The following is a 7,242-nucleotide window of genomic DNA, read 5'->3' as shown; positions in this document are numbered from 1 at the left end:
CGATGATGATGTGGCACCCATATGCAAATGATTCCACTTTGGCTATGAATTTCCTTGATATCATTTTACCATCTGAGAAGGCAATTCTAGAAGTAATGACTGGTGTAGAGAGACTGTGGGATGACTTGCATCATCGGTCCTATTTTTTGCCTGACTTGCATAAAGTTGAATCAAGTTTGTCTAGTCCTCCTTCTTAAGGAAGTGTTCACAAAATTTTAAACCCATTGGCTCCAACACATATCTTTGCCAAAGGTAATATGGCTAACATCTCAGAAACTATTCCAATGGAAATTTCTAAGAATCTCAACGTCATTGAAAATATCTTCATCGGAGTTGATTGTTCCCGTGAAGAGATTGAAATTTATATTGACCTCTTCAAAGAATTTAGAGATGTATTCGCTTGGTCTTATGAGGAAATGTTTGGGATTGATCCTAGTATAGTTCAGCATGAGATGAAGACTTCCGAAAATGCAAAGCCTGTGCATCAAAAGCTTCGACTGGTCAACCTAGTAAAGTTGTGGCTATCAAGGCAAAAGTGGAGAAACTACTTAAAGCACGTTTCATCTACCCTGTTCCTCTTACTAAATGGGTTTCAAATCCAATCCCTGTGGACAAAAAACAAGGAACAATCTATGTATGCATCGATTTCAGGGATTCAAATAGAGCATCCAAAAGACAATTTCCCCACTCCATTTATAGATCATATAATCGATGAGTGTGCTGGAAATGAAATTGTTTCCTTCATGGACGAATTCTCTAGATATAATCAAATAACAATTCGTGCTTAAGATCAACATAAAATGATGTTTATTTTCCCTTGGGGTACATTTGCATATAGGAAAATGCCTTTCGACCTTAAAAATGTTGGAGTTACCTTTCAATGGGCTATGTCATATGCTTTCTACGACATCAAGCACAAAATCTAGACTTATTTGGATGATTTAGCTGCTCGCTCTTGCAAGAGAATGAAACATCCAAAGCATTTTTGTTTAGCTTTTGAAAGATGTTGTCACTGTAAAATCTGTTTGAACCCTAATAAATGTGTTTTCACCGTTGCATCTGGTCGGTTGTTGGGATTCATTGTTTCTATTGAAGGGATTCAGGTTGATCCTTCCAAGGTTGAGGCAATACTTCGTCAACTTCAAAGTCTCCAAGGAAAGGCCAACTTTTTAAGGAGGTTTATCGTGAACTACTCTGAGATTACAAAAAGGATTTATGTGTTACTTAAGAAAGGAGATCCATTTGTTTGGGACGAATTCACTCAACGCTTGTTTGATGCTTTGAAAAAGGCATTGACCTATGATTCCCTTTTGAGTCCACTTGATTATAGAAAATATTTCCTTTGTACCTTGAGGCAGTAGAATCAACCATAGGTATGGTTATGGTTCAGGAAGATGATGCCCTTAGAGATCATGTGATTTATTATCTAAGTCGTGGCTTAGTTGGTCCTGAACTCCGATATTCCCATGTTGAGAAATTGGCTTTAGCAGCAGTTCATGTTGTTCAACGACATTGCCATTACATTTTGTTGAGAAAAACCTTTGTAATAGCTGATGTCAATCCATTTCATATTTTCCTAAGTAGTCGAGTGATTGGGGGAAAATACAACAGATGGATTGTGATTTTACAAGAGTTCAATCTAGAGTTCATGTCAGCCAAATCAAATGAATCTTTGGTTTTCGCAAAATTAATTTCGGAATTTCCTTGTGAGGGAGATGTCACTTATGAAGAATCATTTTCGGATGAACATCTTTTTCTTATCTCCTCGCAAGATCCTTGGTATTGATACATCATTGTATATCTCCAAACTTCAAAATTTCCTTTGTCTTTTTCTAAGGAGGAACGCTGAAAATTATGTCACCTTGCTAAGAGTTATCTGATCATTGGTGATACCTTATATCGTCATGGGGTTGATTCAATCCTTAGGCGTTGTTTGACCTTAGAAGAAGCCGAGTCAGTTTTAAATTACTATTGTAGTGGGGCTAGTGGTGATCATTTGTCTGGGCTTGCAACAACTCAAAAGATCTTGCGTGCAGGGTATTTTGGCCTTCAATTTTCAAAGATTGTATTGAAGCGATAAAAAAATGCCACCCTTATCAAATCTGTACTCGGAAAATGCGCGATCATCCAACTCCACTCTTTCTTGTCATCACTGTCGGTCCATTTGCTAAGTGGGGAATTGATTTTACGACTTGTCACCCGACTTCGGCTAAGGAGCACAAGTACATTATTGTAGCAGTAGACTACTTTATGAAGTGGGTCGAAGCTATGCCCACTTTCAATAATGATGGTGAGACAAAAACTATTTTCCTTTTTAATCAAGTTATCTTGCATTTTGATATCCCTAAAGAGATTTTCATTGACCATGGTAGTCACTTTCAGAATAAGATGATGTTTGAGTTGAATTTGAAACTAGGATTTCGGTAGGAGCATCCGTCTCCTTATTATCCTCAAGCTAATGGAGAATTTGAAGCCATTAATAAATCCCTTAAGACCATGCTGCAAAGGATGATTAATCAAGTTAAGTCCAACTGGCACATCATGATTTATCCTGCTTTATGGGCATATCGAATCTCTGTTAAGACTGCCATGGTTTCACTCATTTTCAGTTAGTTTATGGTTTGGAATCAATATTTCCTATAGAATGTGAGATTCCAACTCTTAAGTTTGTAGTCCAACTTCTTCCAGACACCTCAAGTTTAGAAGAGCGCCTTGTCCATTTAGAACATCTTGATGAGCAGCATCGGGATGTTGCCACAATGAACGAGGCTAATAAGAAAAGAGTTAAAGCTCAATATGATAAGTTTGTGCGACCTAGGGTTTTCTTTGAAGATGACCTTGTCTTGGTCTACGACCAAGATAAATACACCTTGGGGGCAGGAAAACTCAAACCTATGTGGTACAATCCTTTCATTGTCAAAATGGTCTTGAAGAAAGGTGCTTATGAGTTAGTTGATTTTGAAGGGAATGTGTTGTTGGAACCTAGAAATGGGCTTTATCTCAAGAAGTATTATGCTTAGGCTCTTGCCTGAGCATTTGCTTTGTTTTGTAAATATTGTATGTAGTTTAGTTTCTGCCTATGAGTATCATGGTGACAATGGTGTTCTTTATTTGCTTTGGCAGGTTTCGATGGGTGATTCAATGTACTTAGGATTAGTAGATGGGGCTAGTAGGAACACCAGGAAACTAGCTTTCACATCATGGGGAATTCATTATCCATTTGGTTAGTTATTGGTCACAAGAGGCATATGTATTGGTCCTGCTTCTAATAATATGGTTGAATACATTGTTGTTATTAATTTACTTTTTGAGGCAATACCTTATGGTATTGAATCATTAGTGGTGTAGTTGGACTCACAACTGGTGGTGTCTCAGTTAAATAACATTTATCGTGTGAGGGATCCTTCATTACATCGTCAAATTCTGAGAGTGAAATTATTACAAATGCCATTTAATTTTATCACATTCATTCACATTCCATGATTAGATAATGCATTTGTTGATTCTATAGCTAACCAAGCATTGAATTGGCATATCAATCATTCATCACATTAAATCGAAACATCAAATATTAATATGTATATATGATAAATTCATCTTGAAATCTTTGTATATATCAGTGTTGATAATATCTATGATATTTCAAAATATTGCCAATATATCGCCAAAAAATCACACAATGACCCAAAATATCACTAGGCAAGCTGGTTCGCGGCTACACAAGCAAATTTTTTATTTTTATTTGCTCATTTTGCTTTGTTGGTCTTGGAGAAGGAAGGGGAAGAGCTTTGTGGTAGTTTTCAAGGAGGGATTGAGGATCAAACAACCATTATCATCACCAACCAAAAATGTTTTGTGGATCAAAGATTCAAGAACGTTGAGACAAACTTCGTTTCTTCCATTAATAGGTATGTTCTTAAAAACCCCCATGTTAATTTTTTTTCATAGATTTAGGGTTACGCTTGCTTGCCTCTTTCCCTACCAACTTTTTTCTCATTTGTTTTTCTTCCATTTGCTATGATTTTCATGCCCATGAGCCAGTGCAAGGGTTTTCTCCATATTTGGACAGCAGGCTTCATTTTTCTTTTTTAATTTTCTTATGCATCCTCTTATTGCCATTTTTCATTGCAAGTAATGTAGTAAAAAAAATATTTTTAAAATGAGGTGGCTGTTATTTTTTGTGTATGGCGGTTTAATGCCAATTTTTTTTTGGTTCCCTATGTTTGAATTAATCCACCACAAACATGCTAAAGCCCATGGACCCATTTTGGGAGTATGGGAAACTTGATAGTGGGACAAATCGGGCATATCTAACATGAAAATTGTGTGGGGACAAGATGACAAGAGGGGTTACACGATTGAAATACCATCTGGCTAGACTCCCTGGACATGAAGTTGAGCTTTGTAAGGAATTTAGTGTGGAGCTTATACAAAAATCTCTTCAAGCAATTGAGGAAAAAGAGAGAATGAAAGAAGAGGCAGAAAGAAATAAGGTTGAACGTGCAGGTAAATCTTTTGGGATATCTTCTTCCGATTTTGAGACTAAGGGTAGTGGGATGGGCTCCACAACATTACCTTGTAGTGGTAATGCTACTGGGAGTGGGAGGTCATCCTTTTTTGTTCCACGAATCGAACATGGAGCACAACCTTCCTGTAGGTTTTAACCCCGTTCAAAAATTACTGCATACGAATTCCAAAAACCGAAAATAAGCAATGGCGAGAGCATAACACATAAAACAAATATACATAGAGATTTTCCCGTGGATCCCAAAACCGGGACTACGAGATTGATTTTTCATTATGTTCCTTTCAATGTTACAATACACATATATACATGCCGAAGCATCCATAAACCCCAATCCATTAACCTTGGATTAGAACATAACCGTATTTCCCTTGACCGGATATACAAAATACCATGGACCGAAAACCATCGCACCCAAAACCATGTGCGAAATCCATGCACAAAACCATAAGTAAGTCCACCCATCTAATATAAGGTCCAAAAAAAATTTACCCGGGGCGCTGCCCCGCACCCTGTAGAGGGGGGCTACTACCCCCCTCAAACCCCCCCACTGCACCCAACGCAACGAAGGGGAATCTCTGGCCCCCCTCTAACCCCCCGGTTTAATTACTAGGGCTAGTCGTGGAAAGAATATAACACAACCCAACAGTTCCATAAAATCAGTTGTTAAAAGAAAGGAGAAGCGAGAAACAGACAGAGTTATGGGGATTTGTCTTTTCTGGAGCGACTTACCTCTCAACATCACCAAAACCAATCCATTTTGGTAGCCAATGTGTGATGCTATTGCTATTGTAAGCCCAAGGTACAAATGTGCTACATATGAGGAGTTGCGGGGGCCAATCCTTCAAGCAGAAAAGCAGTACATCAACTCTAGATTGGTGGAGTTGAAACAGACATAGGAGATGTCTAGATGCACAGTGATGTTTGATGGTTGGCTAGATAGGAAGTGTAGTGTTAGGGTCATTAGTTTTCATCGTCAAATGTGTTTTCCATGTCCTTTAATTTTCGGTTTTTGAACAAGTTGAGCCTATGACTACTGTTGCTGTCATAGCCTCAAAGTTACTATTCGACATCGTTGAAATTCTTCCATAAAGGGTTCATCCAAAGTTTGAAAGAGTCTGAGTCACGAGGTTGCAAATGTTTATACATTGAGTCAGAGTTGAAAGGGGTTGTGTCAGTCTTTGTCATGAGAAACAAAGCTCTTCTTCACTGAAGAAATCCACTGTGCAAACGCTACCCAACCTGGTCACTACACAATACTGCGCAACCGCTGCGTAGTGATTCTCTGGCACCTTGCAAGGCATCCACGTAGTCATAAATTATTTTTATTAAAGTCTGAGGGGGGTTTGCAGAAACACTTGAGGAGGGCATGCCAGTTTATCCATTGTATAAACAGTTAGCAACTGCATTTTATAAGTCCAAAACTTGTGGAACATTTCCAAGAAAGGATGAATCTATGCCAGTGATTAATGAGAATGAAACATGGGCATTGAAGTTTGAAGAGTGGATGAAGATACTTGTTAATGTTGGATCTCATTTGACAAATATACTAGAGAGGGGAAAATTTCATATTAATGTGCAAGAACCCTTCTTTACACAACTCAACAATGGACAAAAGACAGTGGAAGGAAGATGTGCTCTTGGGAATTACAAAAGAATTTTGCCTAGAGATTTCTTTCTTGTAAACCGATGTTTACTGCTTACTGTGAAGGCTATGAATTGGTATGGTTCCTTTTATGAAATGATAGAGGCACAGAGTATAGGGAACGTTCTTCTTGGTATCAAAACAGTCAAGGAAGGGGTACAAGTATATCAAAGGTTCTACTCTGAAGAAAAAGAAAAATCTGGAAGTGTTTTGGTGATGTTGCAACAGTCCTTGACCAACCATATATTTTTATGTCTGATATGCTCACTATGCTTCAAAATGATATTTGCAACTTGGCATCAATTATTTCATACCACAGGGCAAGCGTGGGGTATTTGCTGATATCAGAAGAGTTGTCAACCTATAAACTTGTTCAACAATGCACCAAGAGGATTTGCAAGTTGAAGGAGTAACAACTTTATTGGGACTCATATCCACAACTGGAACTGTTCCTAATGCACTTCCACCTCCAAGATCTGTTCTTTTGTCCTCATTCTTAGCTGTTAACAATCCAAATGAAATATATTGACAGTGGGAGCACAAGCTTTAGCAAAGCATGTTCATAGAAGTAGTGATGGATGGTGGGGCCCATCTATGGGCGATGGGATTGAGAAAAATGAAATGGCAATGGAGATCATTTGTCGCATAATTTCCTATGGTCAATGGAGGAAACATATATCATGTTCACCCAAATTGTTGTGCTTTTGAAATAAGAATTAAAGAATGTTATGGTGCTCGATAGTCCAAGGATGGAACAAAGTTCATTGGTTTTCTGCAACCACCAATGGAGGATGGCCATTCAAGAGGATGGAGACATTAACAATGTGATGAATAGATTCCATGCCAACCATAGTCAGATGAATTTCTCCATGAAAATTGACTGTACCTGAAGCATTAACGTGCCACTTCAGGAAGAGAAGAGTTAAAACAATATAAACCTGTGTGAACCAATGTTGATAAACATTTACTAGTGATCATTAAAAGAAGTTGGTATTGCAAGTTTGAAATTAGTTGCTGCTACAAGCTCTGGGAACCTTTATATTTTTAAATTTCAATCTCTCATGTAGAATTT

At 37.9% G+C, this 7,242-nt stretch overlaps 1 pseudogene; it reads left to right on the top strand.

The window, feature by feature from the left end:
* Window positions 1–4,337: 4,337 nt before the first annotated feature.
* On the top strand, window positions 4,338–6,990 carry LOC149200510 (uncharacterized; annotated as a pseudogene).
* The last annotated feature ends 252 nt before the right edge of the window (window positions 6,991–7,242 follow it).

Source organism: Pinus tabuliformis, chromosome 2_1 (genome assembly GCF_031772625.1).
Source record: "Pinus tabuliformis cultivar Carrire ecotype Pingquan chromosome 2_1, CPIR1, whole genome shotgun sequence".
Lineage (NCBI taxonomy): Eukaryota > Viridiplantae > Streptophyta > Pinopsida > Pinales > Pinaceae > Pinus > Pinus tabuliformis.
The sequence above is the reverse complement of the archived record's forward strand: the minus strand, read 5'-3'. Positions and strand labels throughout refer to the sequence as shown.